The sequence below is a fragment of the Lissotriton helveticus genome, chromosome 8, assembly GCF_964261635.1.
Source record: "Lissotriton helveticus chromosome 8, aLisHel1.1, whole genome shotgun sequence".
Classification (NCBI taxonomy): domain Eukaryota; kingdom Metazoa; phylum Chordata; class Amphibia; order Caudata; family Salamandridae; genus Lissotriton; species Lissotriton helveticus.
In genome coordinates, this window is record NC_136069.1 from 713,958,188 (window position 1) to 713,978,154 (window position 19,967).

Consider the following 19,967-nt stretch of genomic DNA (forward strand, 5'->3'; position numbering starts at 1 on the left):
TGCCCATCAATTTCATCCCCAATCCCAGGGCAGGGACTTTCCCATACTTATTTTCGATCTGTTTCCCCCCAAGTGTTCAGTCACTTCTGTAAAAAGTCTTGGAGTAATGATGGATTCGGACATGTCCACGAAGACCCAAATTCAAACTGTGGCCGGCACCTGCTTTGGGCTCTTAAAAATGCTGAGAAATGTTCTCCCCCTGCTCCGATTTCCCTCAGAAAGACCGTTGTTCAGGTCCTTATTTCATCTAGGCTGGACTATGCCAATGTAATTTATTTGGGTCGACCAGAATACCCTCTAAGCCGCCTCCAGGTGATCCAGAATTCTGCAGCCAGAGCTATTCTTATGACCGCACCCAGGGATCATATGACTCTCCACTTAAAATCGCTCCATTGGCTTCCGGTGCGTAAGAGGGTCCAGTTTAAGACCCTCATCTTGGCCTTCAAGGCCTTTCACAACTGTGGGGCCCTTTACATTAGGAAAAGGATACAGCATTATGCCCCGAAACGGACTTTGAGGTCTTCGATGCAGTACTTGATGATCATTCCTAGGTTTTCCTGTTCTCGCAGGGGCGGCCGCTCTTTTCAAGTGTTAGCACCCGCCTATGGAATGATCTCCCCACTGCCCTTGAACAGACTACTGAACTAGGTGAGTTTAGGAGGAAGCTAAAGACCTGGCTTGGCTATTTTGATGTGTAGCACAAATCTGTGAGTTGTGTGTCCTTTTTTTTCTGCCTGCTTTCAGTGGTTATTTGAGCCGGGACACTCTATGGAGTAGCCGTGCGCTCTATAAATATCCAATTACAATTACAGTTTGAGCACATCTGGCAAAACAACTATGAGAGTGTACCGTGTGTTCATGTATACTGCAGCAAAGACCGTACCCCAAATGGTGCAGTCGTCCACCAGGGGAGCCATCCCCATTAGCAGACATATGGTGAGAATTCTATGTTTTTCCCGAGATCTCATATGGGGAAACACTGCTTCAAGCAAAATAGTTTTTCATGCAATCAAAATGTCATTTCCATTCGTCTGATGGAAATTTTACTCACAACGGCATTCATGGTTTGTGCTAGGCCTGGGTCGTAAACTCCGCTACGCCCGTGGAGTTTGTGATATTTAGGCACTGTTAGCTCAGCGGGGAAGCGTGGAGTTCCTGAATGTAGGAGAGTAGAATCTGTTTACCATGGTTACCCCCACTTTTTGCTGGTGTTTCACTGTTTCTCGAATTTATTCTGTCTGGGGCCCTGCTAACCAGGACCCCAGCCTAGCTGCTTCCTCTCTAAAATGATTGCATGTACTTTAGGTACACTCCAGTTTGGTTACTGGGGTGCCCTTGTGAGTCCCTAGTATATGGTACCTTAGGTACTAATTGCATAGGTACCCCATAGGCCTACCAGGGGCTGAAGCATGTATTATGCCACCCCCCCTGGGAAGCATTCCAAAGTGACACCAAAGGACTGCTACTGCAGCCTGAGTACGGTGGTGCAGGCATCCCTTACTAAGATATAGATTACCTATATCTACATTAAATCACTGACACATATAAACAATCACTCCTATGGCAGGCCTTATCAATCCTGAAGGCTGAGTGCTTGATTTTGTGTGAGAGGGTGTCCATGCCTGAGCTGGGCCCCTCTGCAGCTTTCGGAGCCTATACTCTGAGGCTGTTCTGTGATGCAAAACACACAAGATGATGGACGGAATGTTGCACAATGGCAAAACATTCACCCCCAGTCACAGAAATGGGTTTAATCCATCGTTATTTTGCTCACCAAGCCACCCCAGTTCAGACATGGCCATAGGCAAATCAGTCTTCACCCTGTGCCTCATGGGAACAGTCCAGCCCGAACTGCCAACGCATGTTTTCCCTGGACCGGAATCTAGCATCCTAGGACCGGCTACTGGCTATCACCCTGTTCAGCCAGGATAGCTTGACTCCAGTGGCCTAGTGAGCACGGGACCCACGTCTGGGCATACCCTTCCCACATAGGGTGAACAGCAAAACACAAGAAGATGGACGGAATGTTGCACAATGGCAAACATTCACCCCCAGTCACAGATCTGGGTTTAATCCATCGTTATTTTGCTCACCAAGCCACCCCAGTCCAGACATGGCCATATGCAAATCAGTCTTGACCCTGTGCCTCATGGGAACAGTCCAGCCCAAACTGCCAAGCCATGTTTTCCCTGGACCGGAATCAAGCATCCTAGGACCGGTTTCTGGCTATCAGCCGTCTTCAGCCAGGATAGTTTGACTCTGCCCATCATCTTCCTGTTCACTGGCAAGACACCTATGCACACGGCTTCCCTGGGTGAGTTAACTCAAGTACTACTGTGCACACGTGGGTGTTGACTCTAGAACCTCCTAGTTCCAAAGGGGTTTGCTCCAAGTCCTCTTCTAAGTGTCCTTTATCTCTAAAATTCCAACCGCTGCTGTCCCTCGCGGCTGTGTTTAGACAGTGCATACGTCCCCGTGGGTCCCCTGTGACACTACCTTGGGTGGTTCCTGGTGGCCCCAGCAGTTCTACAGGCTCTAGGCCTTGTCTCTATGTCAGTCGTGGTTCCTTTACCACTTTCCTAATATGTGCTTTGGTACGCCCCTATGGATCAACGTATATTGTGCTAATTTACTGTGTGCTAAATAGGTTTACTGAATGTACTTTTGCCTCTAGCCTCATAAAGAGACTAGAGGGATGTGTTTAGAATAAATACATATATTTTATATATATACCTGGTGTGATTCTCCTTTCATTTGGTCATTCACGAGATTGTAGACTGGTAAAACAAGCTGCTTTACATTCCTTCAAGACTTAGCCTGAAGGCTGCTCTCCACAGCTGCCACTAGGATAGCTTTCTATAAAGGTTGTCTTAAAGCTACCATTAATAAGGGTCGTTTGGACAGGTGCATGGTGCCCACTAGAATAGTGGAAAGCATATGCCAGGCCAACTTCTTACACTGAATTCTGCCTTCCTGGGCACTAAGTGGAGTTTTTCTTACGTTCTCATGCTTGAGATTTGTTTTGACGCTCACTTGCGAGTGCCTTGATAATCTTGGGCTGCTAGTGAGCTTGTGCTATACTTTTCTGTCATGTGCACGGTTTCTGGCCACAGCAATGCAAATGTAGTGCCGATCGTGAACTCACCACTCAAGCAGCTTGTGTGCCCCAGAAGCAGCTGAGAGGCTTTTCGAGTGGATTTGGAGTTAGTTTTTTTTTTTGCGAGAAGCCTTTTTTTCCAACTGGAAGGAAGTGCCTCAGGGACTCCAACTTCCTATTCCTGTCCAGCAGGCCCCTTCCAGTGCTTTGTTCATCTCCTGGTCTCTTTTCATTTGGATTGAAGCTGGACGGATCACTTTCCTTGTCTATTGTATATATAGCATTGGATTTAAGGACTTTATACAAGATTTCACAAGAAAGTTAAAAAACTGTTGCACAAGGGTGTTGTTTGTTTGATTGGGGGCCAGCACCAGGATTTATTTGCAATTTTATTTGATTTTTTAAAAATATATTGTGGTGGGTGGCCTGCAGTTCCCGTAGGGGCCTAGTTATTGTTTTGCATTTATTTTTCTCCTTCTGTATAGGAAAAATGTTTCACAGTTTAGTACATTTTCTCCATGATTTTTAATAAATTTGCAATATTTATTTAATTCACTATGTGGACTAGTCTGCCACTGGGCCTTCCAGCCAGAAGGCACAGTTCTAGTCCTGGGTGCATGAAACAACTGTTTCTGTGTTGTCTGTTGATTTGAAACATCATTTAGGCCATGAATAGTATTAGAATAAGTTACAAAATGTGTTTTTTTGGGGGGGGAATGTTACCCTTTTTCTCTAAACAATGTATAGGTGGGGTAATATATTTGATGCTTTTGGAGGATGTGTGTTGTATTTGTTTTTTAGCCTAGTTAATTTTCGTTTTGGCATTGCTGAATTAATGGTGTTTTCTCCTGTGTTACCATGTCTCTTTTCTTTGTCTGGCCAGTGTATGAGTTTGTTTGCCACAGGCCACCATTTGTCTCTGTTCCCCATGCCATTGGGCCATGAATCATTTTTGTATAGTCAGTGTCAATAGGCCTGTGTGGGTTCTTTGTCTTCCATGCCTCCTGCTTGTTGTTTGACCATGTGGCTGGTGGTCTTTTTGTGTAGGCAGCCAGTGTGCTTTTGCCATAGGCCTATATGTGTTCTTTGTTGTGGCCATGCCTCTTTGCTGGCTGTTATTGTGACCATGTGTCTGGCTGTCATTTTGTATAGCCAACAAGTGTGATTTTGCCATAGGCTTACATGTCTTCTTTGATGTGGTCGTGCCTCCTTGCTGGTTGCTGTTTTGACCATGTGGCTGTCTGCCATTTTGTGTAGCCAGCCAGTGTGCTTTTGCCATAGGCCTGCATGTCTTCTTTGTTGTAGCCATGCCTCCATGCTGATTGTTGTTGTGACCATGTGTCTGGCGGCCATTTTGTGTAGCCAGCCAGTGTGCTTTTAACATAGGCTTGCATGTCTTCTTTGATGTGGTCATGCCTCCTTGCTGGTTGTTGTTGTGACATGTGGCTGGCATTCATTTTGTGGCTATGCTTCCTCGCTGGTTGTTGAGACCATGTGGCTGGCGGCCATTTTGTGTAGCCAGCCAGTGTGCTTTTGCCATAGGCCTATAGGTAATCTTTGTTGTGGCAATGCCTCTTTGCTGGTTGTTGTGACTATGAGGCTGGCAGCCATTTTGTTTGACGTCCTGGGATGTCGGACGTCTCCTGTGGAGCACCTATAATCTATTAAGCATTTGTTTTGAAAATCACCACAACCCAGCTGTGCATCTGCCTCAATTCATTTAAGCCATTTTGTGTAGCCAGCCAGTGTGTTTTTGCCATAGGCTTGCATGTCTCCTTGTATGCGGTCATGCGGTCATGCCTCCTTGCTGGTTGCTGCTTTGACCGTGTGGCTGTCTGCCATTTTGAGTAGCCAGCTAGTGTGCTTTTGCCATAGGCCTGCATGTCTTCTTTGTTGTGGCCAGGCCTCCTTGCTCAATGATGTTGATTGACCTTGTGCTAATGACTGGCAGCCATTTTGTGCATCTAGCCAGTGTGCGTTTGCCAAAGGCTTGCATGGATGGATGAGATATCAGTTTAATAATATGCTTGCGGATCATTGTAGTATGTATATTAAGAATATGATTTTGATGAAGAGTGCTTATATATATATTACATGCATTATTTATTTCTTTTATTTTGCACCTTCAATAGGTTTCCATCCTCCCATATAAACATCGGCAATTATTGATTTTTTATTATAATTTTTATCTTATCTTTTCGATTGGTTTCTTTTCATTTTTTACTTTTTATATAATTTTACTTAAATTTCACTTTTATTATTTTAACTTTCTGTAATTGTAATTTTTTTAATTTTCATTTTTTTCCAATTCTTTATATGAAACATTTTTTAATTCAATTTGTTTTAATTTTGCTTAGGTCGATCCATCATTTATTCATCCACCGTAGGGGCTCAGCAGTGCAACAGCATTCAGTTTTTTAGATATATAATTCCATGTTCTCCTTGACACCATGGCTGACGTGCACTTTAGAGACATGCGCGTCATTAATTTGTGTAACGATGATTATTCCATTTCCCCCTGAATCACATTGCCTGCCATAGGCGCACACTAACCCTTTATTTTTTAAAAGATTACTATTCCATTTACCCATGCAGTTCCTGAGTGCTATATGTGTCTCCTTTAGATTATATTTCCATAAAGGAAAGAGCTCTATCCTTCTGTATATTGTGATGTATTTTAATGGGAAATTAAATGTTATGGTATGTTAGTGTGGTTTGACTTTAAAGTGGGTATTATTGCCTAAATAAACAACCACACTAATATTGCCTTTGTCTATACTAATTTAAACTGCAAACCATGCCACATTTCACACTAAATGTTTTTCTTGCTTGTTTGCTTTTAGGTGCACAAGAGAAGAGACATCACCCGAATTACAGAAAGCATGAGCAGTCACACATCGTTCCTCCAATCTCTTGTGCTTGTGTGGCTTAGTGCACATGCCAACTGAGAGCTTTAAGATGGCCCCAAAGAAAGAAGCTTCAGAGAAAGTGGCCAGTGAGAAGAAGAAGCTTTCCACCAGTGGCATGTCACCCCAAACCTTTTTTGGACCACATGGTTGTGTGCCTGCCACATCGGCCTCCAAGGACCTAGCTGAGAGCAGCACTCCCACATTAACAGCAGCACCCCAACCTAAGCACAAGATCATGTTTGTCAGTGAGGCGGCATTGCAATCCTGGCAACGCTGACGGTCTGTGACACTGAATTGAATTTGCCCCTTTCACAAAATAGTACCCAATTGTTTCAGGAAGCAGAGCAAAATGTACAGCAACCACAGTCAGCAAAAGCACATCTTCTTGATGTTGGAGCAGAGCAGGAGGTTGAGCTTCCTTCCAAGCAAGAACCTCTTCATTTAGAATCATTGGCTCCCAGAACTCCATCAAGGCAAGGGATGGCTAATATTCCACCATCTTCTCCAAGTAGCACTTCTGATGATGAGATGCAGAGTTCAGGAGACACCAGGAGAGGTAAGGGAAAAGAAAAGTTCCTTAAAGCCTTAGACTTATGGAAGAAGATGATGAGAAGGATGACAACAACGAGGCAGTCATTGTGGAAGATGACACAGTGGAGTCTGACATTGCTATTCAACCTGCTCCAAGGGATGTGGCATAGGTAGCGTCTTAAAAGTTTCAGTACCCCGTCCATCATCTCCTTGTGTTTGCTTTGTTCAACCTAAGTTGCCAGGGTGTGCCAACACGTGGGTCCCTTGCTCACTTTGGATTTGGATTCAAGCTAGCCTGGCTGATAAGGGCTGTTTCCCCGAAACTGTCCCAGGATACTTGTTTCTGGTCCAGGGAAGACCTGGTTTGGCAGTTCGGACTGGACTGTTCCCATGAGGCACATGGTCAAGACTGATTTGCATATAGCTGGGACTGAGCTGGGGTGGTGAAGTGAGTTAAAGCACAATGATGGAAACAACCCAGATCTGTGACTGGGGGTGAGTGTGAGTGTCTGAAAAGTTTCAGCGCTCCATCCATCATCTCCTTATGTTTGCTTTGTTTGCTCTAATTTGGCAGGGTATGCCCAGACATGGGCCCCTTACCCACTTTGCCACTGGATTCAAGCTAGCCTGGCTGATGAGGGGTGCTACCCCGTAATCGGTCCCAGGTTGCTTGTTCCCGGTCCAGGGAAGACCTGGCTTGGCAGTTCGGGCCTTACTGTTCCCATGAGGCACAGGGTCAAGACTGATTTGGGTCTAGCTGAGTCTGAACTGGGTTGGCGAAGTGAGCTAAAGAACGATGATAATTTCAACCCAGATACTTGACTAGGGGTGAGTGTCAGCCATCCGTACATTATCTCCTTGTGTTTGCTTTGTTCACCCTAAGTTGGCAGGGTATGCCCAGACATGGGTCCCTTGCTCACTTTGCCACTGGATTCAAGCTAGCCTGGCTAATGAGGAGTGCTATCCCGAAACCAGTCCCAGGATGCTTGATTCTGGTTCAGGAAAGACCTGACTTGGCAGTTCAGGCTGGACTGTTCCTATGAGACACAAGGTCAAGACTGATTTGCATAAAGCTGGGTCTAAACTGGTGTGGCAAAGTGATCTAAAGAACGATGATGGATTCAACCCAGATCTGTAACTTGGGGTGAGTGTCTGAAAAGGTTCAGCGCTCCGTTCATCATCTCCATGTGCTTGACAGGTTGCGCTGCCAGCTATATTTGCAAAGCCCCAGCAGAGACATGCACAAGTAACCAATTCCTCAGTATAAATTTGCACTGCAGAGAGGCAATCAACGACACACCCACCTACCTCCAGTTCTTCTTGAGGCGTTGACAGTGGCACAGCAAAATGTTTTTCCTCCCCAGTTTGGGATTTTTTTATTGTTAGCAAAGAGTGGGAGCACATTACAGTATGCACAATTTGCCATATTAATGTTCATTGAGGTAAGCCTGGTATACTTGGCACTGATCTGGTTGTACAGTTTATTACAGTGGAGTGGTGTGGCTCACTGGTTAGAGGCGGCAGACCCGGAAGCAGAGAACGGCCCGGGACCAGGGTTCAATTCCCGACACGGCAGGGTCGTGGACCAGGGTCAGCGGACTCGATAATTTTCGCCTCGGTGCCTACTCTAACCAGGGATCACACTCGGCAACTCTGGGCATTACTTGCTTCATCTCTGCAACGGCCCCCCACATTCGCCGGGGATGCCTGGTTTCACCTTGGAGATACCCAGTTGGGACCATCTCACAGGGATAGCCAGGACGGGTTCACCAGCGGTCTACAGCGCCACGACGCCTCAGGGCAGCAGTGCGCTTTACAAGACACATACATTTACATTTACATTTACATTTACAATGACACATATATGGGGATATTCTTGTAGCTTTGCACTAGAATTTGCTGTTATCCTATTAGAGAAGTGAGGGACTCCAGAGAAGTATTGAATATAATTATCTATGTGTTTTAATTCTTTTTATTAGATATATGACTTGGGAGCATAATTTGACATACGTTTTATACATGCAATCTCTTACTGACTTTTGGTATCACATTCCACCTTCCAACTTGTTTGTTTGTTTCAAATTCAACGTCACCAATAACCTCCCTCCCACACGTCAATATAGTAAATCATTCAACTGTTTTCCAATACAGATCTCCCCAATGGCAATGTACAAATATTCCCCCGGAAATTGTTCCACCCTCCCCATATCCATTCCCACTACTTGGGGCAGCCTCTGTTAATGTATACTGCCTTTTCGGCCATCATGACCCAGTCCATGTTGTTATACCAATCTGTGTATGTTGGCACAGTGTGGACGCCCCAGTGTCTGGCAATATTACATTTTGCTGTTATCATGCCTAGAGTTGCCCAGTCTTGGGCTGCATGGTGAAGGTCTGTGGCATCCCATATGTTTAAAATACATCATTTGGGTTCTGATGGCGCCGGAGCACCACTGACTCTTGCTATTGTGCTCATGATCACTTCCCAGTATGTTGGACTGTCCAGACAGTCCCATATCGTATGAAAGTATGTTCCTACAGCCCCACATTTCTACAGACAGACCTGGTCATCAGCACTGCCCATTTTAGTTAAAGTCAGCTTGGAAAAGTACATGCTGTGGAGCACTTTGAGCTGCACCAGTCATATTCTGGAGGTCATTGCCATCACCCCAATGTGTGCCTGCCATTTCTCATTGAGACTCACTGTAGGGTCTGGTTGGTTATTAATACATTTTTGGTAAGTCAAGGAGATAGCCCTCCTGTCAATAAGTTCCATAAGTAGCTTATCTGACAAGTGTAAAGCCTCTGGGAGGGTAGTCTCTGGCGGGATGGTGGCCTTAAGTGCATGTCGAATTCGGAGATATCTGATTTTTTCTGTTGGCAGAATTTCATACTTTTCTTGCAGTTATTCAAATGGGATAACCCTCCCCTTGATCCAGAGGTCACCGACCCTAGAAATTCCAATTAGATCCCACTATTTGAACCCTTTGTAATTGTCCAGTCCGCACACCTTCCCAAGCTTCTTGTAGGCTGTATGCCATATATGGACTGTGTGTACAGTGGGTCCCATGAGGCTTCTCCCTTGAGCTTTGTTGTAGAGTGCCCTCATAACCCCTTCCTCCCCCAAGACGAAATGATCCATACAGAATGCAGGTTCCGTCTGGGGCAAATGAATTCACAGGTTAAGAACAGCTAGACGAGTGACCCAATAGTACATCTGTATGTTGGGAAGTGCAATGCCCCCATCATACCACCCTCTGACCAATTTGTTCATGGCTATCTGGCTCGTTATCCTTCCCATAAGAGGCTGCATACTTCTGTCTCTATCGCCCTAAAATATGATGGGGAAACTGGAAGTGGTGTATTTTGCAGGGCATGGAGAAACCTGGGCAGCGCCATCATTTTAAACTGTGCGGCTTATCCTAGTAGAGTCAGGGGAAGGGACTGCCAGAGTTTAGTATCCCTGCATAGTTGTGTTAGGGGTTCCTGGAGGTTCTTGTTCATGTTATGTACGACATTCTTAGGGTTTTCTGGTCATTATATTTACTGAATGGAGGGCTTCCTTGGGATGTGTTTCCCTCTCCTGCTCCTTTTTGTTTATCTGGACAAACATTGCAGCAAAGTGTTGTTCACTCTAGCCACATGATGACAGACATGTGGACCAGTTTTTAGGCATCTAATTGTATAAGCATCAATGCACATTGGATCTCTTTTGTGGAGGTACAGCAAAATATATCTGCAAGCTGTGGCCCTGAAGAAAGTTTTAAGAAAATTTGGCAGCATGCAACAGTGGCCATGTTCGCCATGGAGCTATCACATACAGCTGTAAACATCTTGGACAGATTTAACAGCAAGGTGTATGATTGGCTGTGCCCAGGGGTCTCAGAATTGGATTTGTTGCCACAGACAATGGCAGTAACATAGTCAAGGCCATGTCAGAAGGAGGTTCTTTCAGGGTCCTGTTTTTGGCCCATTGCATCAACTGTTGGTGCAAGACTTTCTCAGAAAAGAAGACAAATCAGCAACAAACTGATCACCTGCAGAAGACTCTGCACTCATTTTAGCCATTCTTTTAATGCCAGGAAGCAGTTTCGGATTATTCAGTGCACTAATAGAGCACCAGTTAATGCCCTAATACAGGAGCTGCCAACACATTGAAACTTGACCTATTACACATTGTAATGTTTGTTTGAGTAGGACAAACAGATCAATGACTTTTTCATTAAAATAGAAGGGGATTCATTTATGAAAGCTGTGACCATGGATGCGGACAAACGGGGCCTAGTCAAATGCGTGACACAGATGCTACTCTCTTTTGAGGTTTTCATGTGAAAGTTAGCAAGGAGGACATTACAATGGGCCAAGCTATCCAGTTGTTGTATCTGCTACAGCACCAGGTAAAGAAGGTGTCTGATAGGTTTGCCCCCACAGGTGTAAATGAAAACACAGAAACGCATGCCTTGGTTGAGAGCTTAATCCTTTGCTTGGCTTGTAATACTAGGCTGCAACATGGCATCTCACTCAAACAGCACATCTGTGCCACATTACTTGATCCACAGTACAAAAAAATCTGCCCACTTTCAGTCCTTTTTCTGAAGGGGATGTTTCAAAATATAAGAGGTGGATTGTTGAGCGAGCCGGAGACCTGGAAGAAGAACGGCTGGAAGTTAGAGTCCCACCCCACAGTTCTGAGGTGTCGCCTTCAACTTACAGAGAGGGTAGACCTGTCTCACAGCAGCCAACAACATCATCAACCAGACCACTGGCAGCAACAGAAGGACTGTACCCAACCTCTTCAGTTTATTGGTTTCAGTCGGCAGGGCATAAGTCCAGTGCAGAGTCGATGGCAAAGAGGTTGAGCAAGTAGAAGCACCAATGATCACCCACAAGATGTTCCAAGAGTATCTGGTGATCCAAAAAAGGTCTAGGTGGAACAAAGGCCATTGATATATTGGTATGAAAAGATGCACCAATGGCCAGAGCTCAGCATGCTGGCAATAAAGTATCTGGCTTGTCATGCAACCAGTGTGTCTGCTGAGGATGTGTTCAGCTTGTATGGTTGTTATAGTGAGAAGGACCAGTCTTTTGCCTCTAAACGTGGAGAGATTGACTATGATCAAAAGTAACTAACATTCATACCACACAATTACACCATTTGTGAAGCAGAAGAGGAGGAGGAGAAGGATTGGTCAGATTCAACTGTGTTAGCTGACCAACTTCTGGGTGAACCACCTGAGTTTGATGACAAACTCTACTTCCTGGACTTAGTGTGCCAGTGCCCCCATAAAAACTTTTTATTATTTCTCATTGTACTTCTATTTTTGCCCCACCCAAAAAAAATGAGCTAGTGGAACATTTTTATTTTTGTGTTATATTTATGCTGCCCCACCATTTTTTTGTCGCATATGTACTGCTGGATTTCAGTTGGACCATTGTGCATTGAAGAAGCCTCCACAATTACTTTATGACATTGGAGACAATGTCTGCTTCCATCGCATGCCTATCCTTTTTTGCATCACTTAGCAGGGCTGGCCCAGAAGATCTCTGGTTTACAAGAGTGCCAATATCAAACTCCCATGTGTTGCCTGTGTCAGGGATGAATTGGGTACCTACTAACTAATCTAACTCTCCCATGCTTAGATTGGAAGAGGTAACTACAACTATTACAATGGTGAGTGAGTTATTGTGAATGATGATATAGAATAGGGGGGTCACTGTCACTACACTGATCATTGATTCATCATCTTTAAATTGTTTAGTAATTGTACAAGTCGACTGAAGTCGAAAAGGAAAAATCTAAACAGGTGTAATATATGCCTGTTATGGGAAACCAGGAAATATGTTTTGGAATCACTTCACATGGCCATAACATCAAATGTGGCACATGCCAAGAAAGAAGTTTGCACTTTTTTGGTAGGCTTGGATGGAAGAACTTAGGAAAAAATAAAGGAGTGAAGTACTGAGAGATGACTGAGTGAGCGGAGGGAAACACACCTTGTCTGTTCAGTTTGCAATACATTGAAAACTTTGTAAATTCAGCACTAACTGAAGCAGACGCACATTGCACAGCCAATACTGCTGTCATGAATTGATCCATACTGCACTTCGATCATGGGTGGTAAAATGCTATGGGCAGGGAAGGGGGCGATAGGTGGGATACATCTGCCTCGCTTAACAAATACAGTGAGTCAAGGGAGTAGAAAAACAATAACAAGAATACCCCCCACTTGGATACCTTTGATAACCCTATATAAAAATGTTAGCGAAGTAGGTGAGCAGCATGCTCTTCTCCCTGAGAAGAGCTACTTTGACTATTCATCCTTGCAATCCAAATATTAATTCATTCTTTCATTTTAGTTCGCCCATAGCCACCATGAATTAGGCTTTACCTTCTCTCATCCAGTCTTTCACCAACATTTCCAATCCATTACCCACCCTTTCTTCCAACCATACTTTCATCCATCCATTATCCCTTCACCCACTCATGCATCTTTTCACCCACCCTTACATCTATATACTATTTTTCTTTCTTTTTACCTTCCGTACTTTCACTTTTCCCTCAAGCCATCAAAGCTCTTTATGTGAGATTTTGCTGAGTAGCAGATGGAAGAGGCCCTAACTCAACCACAGCTGCAACTGGTGAAGTGTGGGGAAGGTTTCCCGGTCATGAGTTGATGATGCCCTAGTAGCTAGAGAGTATAATACTAATTGTCAATCAGGAAGCAATTATGTGAGTTACCAGTGCCCATCCCTGCACCGCTTTTCTTCCTCTAATTGACTATCCTACTACAGCAGCACTTGAGCCAGACTCACTGGTGGTGTGTGTGGCTAGAATAAAACATTTTGCATATTGTAGATGTCAGATGCCTCCCCTTAATTTTTTCAATCAAAAATTAGAACCACAATACATCACTACAGTTGGATCGCACTACAGTATCTTCTAACAAAAATATCACTCTAGAGGTGTGGCCAGCGAAGATGGCCGAATGGAGGTGATCTGAAGTTGCTCCGCAAGCACAGCTACACAATCAAGTGTCAACTAACCTGTTTCCCGCAACATAGCCACGGACTAGTGGGAGCAGGCAGAGTTGGCGAAGTGCCTCTACTCAGTGCTCGATAGAGTTTGAAAAAAGTCCATGGACCTCCGCCCTCGCAAATTAATAAAAAATGTAAAAAGCGGCGATGGCAGAGGAGAAGGCAGCCACGCAGGTAATTGCCTTCTTTTAAAAATTTTAATTGATTTGGGATGGTGGAGGGGCAGGCTAACTCAGCTCCACCAAGGAGGGGAGTTTCGCCTAAACTCCACGTTCGCAATGGAGCACGAAATAGGCAAAATCTGCAAACTCCTATGGAAGAGTGGGGTTACCCGCCCAGGGTTACTGGTAGTGTCATGAACTGGAGAGCAGATGCCTGGGATTTTCTGGCATCGTGGTCAAGATTTAAGAGCAGAATGAAGCCAGATTGGGAAGCAGATGACAAGGCACAGAGACGATGCACGCCAGTAGCTCCTGACAGGAACAGTGCGGGAGATAGGCAGCAGGTGTTACAGTGGCCCCCCAAGATAGAGAAGTTGTGGCTTTTTGGTTCCACCCCACAGAGAGTGGCGCTAAGACCCCAGGCACAGTGTAGGGTTAGCAGTGGGGCCAGTACTTACTGTGAACCCGTGGCAGTGCATCAACGGTGCGGGAGCGGATCGCGTGAAAAGCCCTGATTTGGAGCATGGGGAACTCTGAAGATCCATCAATTGACAAGGCAGGGAGCAGCGGGGAAATAATCAGGTACCTGGCCTGACTCCATCATTGAGGACCACTCATACTACAGACAGCTCATGGGAGTGGTTGGCAGTGCTGGCCCTCTTACATGGTGTTGAGCACATTGGGAGAAATATGCCATGTCTGGAATAATGGAATGACCCCCTTTAAACCCTGGATCCCTGAGTTATGAGAGGTAATAATGCCTTTTTTTGCCTGACCGTATCATGGTGGTATTCAGTGCAAACGATGAGATGAGGATGGAGCAAAGCTCGGCTTAATGAAAGGTGTATCTAATCTGAGGTTGCCTGTTGGTGGATTCCCCATGTTTACTGGATGTTCTGAGCTCTGTCTGAGAATGGTTTATCAGTGCTTGCTCTGATGAGGCAGGGCTCAGCTAGTTTAAACAACTCAGTTAGAATGGTACCCCCTTCGTTGAAGGTGACACAATGGATCCCCAATCGGCACACCTCACGTGGCAGGGATATGAGATGAGGGCATAAAAGAAAAGAAGTATTGAAGCACGGAGATAGCAGACCAAGGGCCTTTTACAAAGTGACAGAATGCCTTTATGCCACCGAAAAAATGACCCAACAGGGTGTCCATCTATGTCACCCCAGCAGAGAGGAGGGACTACTGGGAGTCCACAGAGATATGTAATGGCACTCACTAAAGACGACCTGCTTTCCTCACTAAGGGATTTTAAAATGGAACTTGGAGAAGAACTCCAAATGGATATAACTGCTTCAATGGATGAATTGAAAGCAGATTTAAACAACCGGTTGCCCTCCCTCCAACAGGATGTAGACTCAGTGGGAACCAGAGTTCTGGACTTGGAAACTAAGACATTTGAGCTGAAACAATGCACAAAGGAATTGAGTGGTACAACAAAGGACATATGGACCCAATTACAGGCAGCATTTTGAAAAGATGAAGATTTGGAAAATATATCCTGGTGGGATGACATCATAATTTGAGACTTAGATGAGGGAGCGGAGGGTCCAGATCTGGAAGCGTTCATTGTAGGTTTATTTACAGAAATCCTTGGTGATGATTTCACAGAGATTAAAATAGAAAGGGTTCACCTTGCGGGGAGACAGACTCGGGGACCAAAAACTTACACAGGATGTCCTAGTAAAACTTCACTCATTCAAAGTAAAAGAGTCCATCCTTCAGGCAGCCTGGAAAAAAAGGTACAATAAAGTTTCAGGGTTTTACATGTTCCCTACACCAAGATGTAACTCAAACTACTCTTGCCAGACACCAACAATTTAGACCAGTAACTGAAAATGTGAGATACAAGCTTATTAAATATCGCTGGGCATATCTCTTTGGCCTGGCCTTTGAATTTCGCAGCAAAACACAACACATAACTGATCTTACTAAGGCTCTGGAGCACTTGGGCATACCAAATACAGATATGCAATGACCTATAGATATCCCAGAGTCTTTGATAGGCGACGTTGTGGGTCAAGAGAGGGGGAGCCAGTGGTTTACCCAACTATGCCTGTGGAACAAAAATAAATGATAAGAGAGACCTGCTATATCACGGAGTTAGACCTTCCAATGCACAAACTGTGGTTACTAATAGATAGTGTGGACATTTGGGGTTACATCCAATACAGAGACTGGGTGGGGTGGAATTCAATTACACAAATCCAATTGTGTCTAGCCTGGAGAGCTATGGAAATCTAGATCAGTTAACCCGGGGAATATTGTCTATTGATATTCGTTGCCTTTTAGCATTGATACATTCAGATAGCTGTGGTGGCGGAATCTGACCGACTCGCTCACATCAATGTTAAATGAACAGGTTTGAAAGGTTAAAGAGGGACCACTGGACCCAGGAATTTTGAATTGTTTTTTTTTCTCTGTTTTTATGTACGTTATCTATATGGGGTATATTGATGGTCTTCGCCTGTGCCAACGGAGAAGCTCTCTGGGAAAAATGCAGTCTTAGGAGTTTGCCAAGTGGGCCCAGAGGTGGCATGATGGGGGAGTCGGCAGGGAGCTGAGATGGAGAAATGAGGGACTGGGAGAGAATATTGCCTACTAGCCTTGGGGGGTCTATGCCAGTAGGATGATTACTACATTGTCTTGGAAAGTGAGAAGTCTGAACTCAGCACTTAAGCGCCAAACAGTGTGGAAATATTATGACAGATCAAAAGTTGATGTGGCAGCTTTGCAAGTGACTCACCTCTAAAGATCGGATGATCATAGGCTAAAGCATAAATTCTACCCCTTGATTTATAGATCATCAGCAGGTACGAAGCAGGAACGGGTGGTGTTGTTATTTCACTCAACTACAAAATTTCAACCGGAGGGATACAGAACTGATATTGACAGGAAGATGGTGATGGTGAACAGCCTATTGAGGGGAAGGTTGTGTATCTTTGTGACATCATATGCACCCAACAGAGCTCAATTAGCTTTTATCGAGTTCCTCCTAGCAAAGGTGGGAGGTTATGCAGAAGGAACAATAATAATGATGGGAGACTTCAACTTAACATGGCATTCCAGTTTTGATATCACGCACCCAGATCGTGTCCCCACAGGTAACTTCTCAAAAAGGGTAAAACAGGCTGTCCATGATTTGAGGCTCATGGATGCCTGGAGAACTTTATATCCTACCCAAAAATTTTTTACATTTTACTCACTCATCCATCAGACCTACTCACAACTAGGTAACATTTTTATTAGTCAGGGCTTCCTGGGGGACATAAGATCAGCAAAGATTCACTCCATTACTATCTTGTACCATGCTCCTGTGTTCATATGTCTCGACTGGGGCACTCATTCACTGAGATCTTCACGCTGGGTCTTTCCAAATTCCCTAATACGTAATAAGTTCTTAAAGGGTGACCTTTATGAGGTAATTAGGGAACACTTTCAAATAAATCTCCAACAAGATACTAAACCATCAAATATTTGGAGCACATTCAAAGCAGTTTTGAGGGGTAAATGTATTGAACTAAACTCAATCCTTAACAAGCAAAGAACAAAGTGCCAGCTAGCTCTAGAAGAGGAGTTGCAGGATGTTGAGAGTGCACACAAAGCTGATCCCACTCATATCCTCCAATGCAAATTGATTGCATTATAGGGAAAACTTAGTGCAGTTTGCACGAACAGCGCAGAACTCATGCTCTTGCATTTAAAACGTAGCTCCTATGAACATGGCAACAAAGTAGGTGCTCATCTAGCGAGACAACTTAGGGTAAAGAGAGAAAAGGAATATATTGGGGAAATTCTCAACAATGCAGGAGAACTAGAAGGTTCAGACACGGGCAAAGCAAGGAAATTCAATCAATTCTATGATCATTTATACCGAGCAGAAGACACTGATGCAACAACCCAATATGCATATATTGCCTCCTGTGACCGCTGTCACTACTGATCGATTCAGCCCAAGAGGGAAACTACCCCTTGTATCTGTGTTTCATAGACTATAGTGCTGCATTCGACCGGGTAGACAGAAACCTGTTATTGAAAAAACTGAAAAGAATGAACATCCCAGACGATCTACTGAATCAGCTAATTCTCCTGCACAGCGACACGTGGGTCCAGGTCAAACTAGGCCCTGGGGAGTACCTAACTAAGAAAATTCAGGCCTACACAGGAGTAAAACAAGGCTGTGTGTTAGCGCCAACCCTATTCAACCTCTTTATGGCCGACCTTTCCACAAAACTTAACGCCAACAAGTCGCATGCTCCAAAACTAGGGGGCAAACAGCTTCCCTGCCTATTCTACGCCGAAGACCTGGTGCTGATCAGTCGGACCCAGATTGGGCTACAGCGGCTCCTCAACATCACTGCGGAATACTCCAAAGCTAGCAAACTCTGTATCAACTACAGTAAAACAAAAATCATGCCCCTTAATTATCGCAAGCAAAAACTACCATTTAGATGGTACTTGGAATCGAACAAACTGGAAACCACAAACAAATATTGTTACCTGGGAGTGATTATAGACGAAAGGGGTAGCTTTAAACCACAACTGGAGGAGATCAAGAGGAGAGGCCTAATGATAGCAGCATCACTTAGGAACCTCAAAAACAAAATCGTTGGCCTAAACCTTGCTCCGCTCCTACAAGTGATCCAAGCCAAGCTGATTCCATCTATCACATACGGAAGTGAAGCAATGAGAGGGAGGGACACGGAAACCCTGAATAGAGTAGTCTCAAAAGCAATGCGGATCATGTTCGGTCTTCCGAAATACATCTCACCGGCGCAGATCCACCTAGAATTTGGGTTGGCCAAGAAGAACTTGCACGAAAGGGAACTTATCTTAAGACCTGGCATAAAATAAGCAGAGGAGAAGAAAATACCCTTAACGCACTCCTCTGGAAAGATCTACAAAGTAAAAGTGACTGTCCAGCAAGACATTTCCTGGAGGATGCCATCAATCACCTTGGGGCATGGCAGTTATGGGATCTCCAAGGGAGCCCGTCAGGTTTCAAAAAAACTATAAACAAAATCGTTAAGAAAGAATCCCTCCTGCAAGACAAAGCCTCATTAGCCAAGAGAGCTCATGGCTGGCTGACTGTGCAAACATATAACAAACTTACTCCACAGGCGTACCTGGTGAACAGTTTCTCCAAAACAACAAAAGAATCGTTTTTAAAACTACGACTTGGAGTGCTACCAGCAGCGGGCCACATGGCCCCGTGGCTGCGACCATCAAAACCAGCAAAATGCCGCCTGTGCGGAATGCACGAGGAAAATATTATACACCTCATAACCATCTGCAAAGAGCTGCAGCAAGACCGGAAGAACCTACTGAGACCCTTATTTTTAAACAAAGGAATCAGGTCCTGCAGAGAAGCAGTTTTGAGCTGCTTTAGAGGAGACGACGTGCAAATGACCTGCCGACTGGTAAAATATCTTGGGTTGGCAGAAACCAGGCTCAAAACGACGAGAGCACAAGCGGACACTGACATCACCTATACAACATCATCCGCCTCCAGCCCTCAGATCGGGCAAGAGAACCATACTGACCAAGAACACTAAAGTACTTTCCCCAAGAAGCACTAACACTCTGGGAGATGCCGGTCCGAAGGGGAGCGGAGGGGATAGAATAATCCACTTGCCGAAAGCAAGCGCTCGGACATATACACAATTTTTAATCTAAAACAGAAATGTACCTGTACTTATGCTGGATGATTATTTTCCCATTTTTAATGGTCTCAGACCGACCTTTCTAACCGTTTTCCTTTAACCGACCACTTTCTTTTACTACTAATAGCTATTTGTAATGGTTTTTATTAACTGAACAATAAAGCATTTACTGACTCCTGTGACCTTCCGAAAGTAACAGCACTCCAGAATGAAATTCTAGGAGCTCCCATAACAGATGAAGAAGTGCACTCGGAAATCAAGGCATTGAAATGCCACAAGTCACCTGGTCTGGACAGCCTACTTTTACAAAACATTTAGTTCAGAAGTAATACCCCATTTAACCCACCTTTCCAACCATACAGCAACAGGGGGAGCAGTCACCGCACCCATGAATGAAGCTTTGATAACTGTAATTATTATTATCTGGATTTATAGAGTCCATGGCTGCCCTAGGGCTCCTCAGTGCTAAGAGACATGTAGTTGAGTGAAATCGGGCAGACCTTACAGGTATTGCTTGAACAGACATGTTTTATTTGCTATACGAAACTGCAGTTCTTTGTCCAGT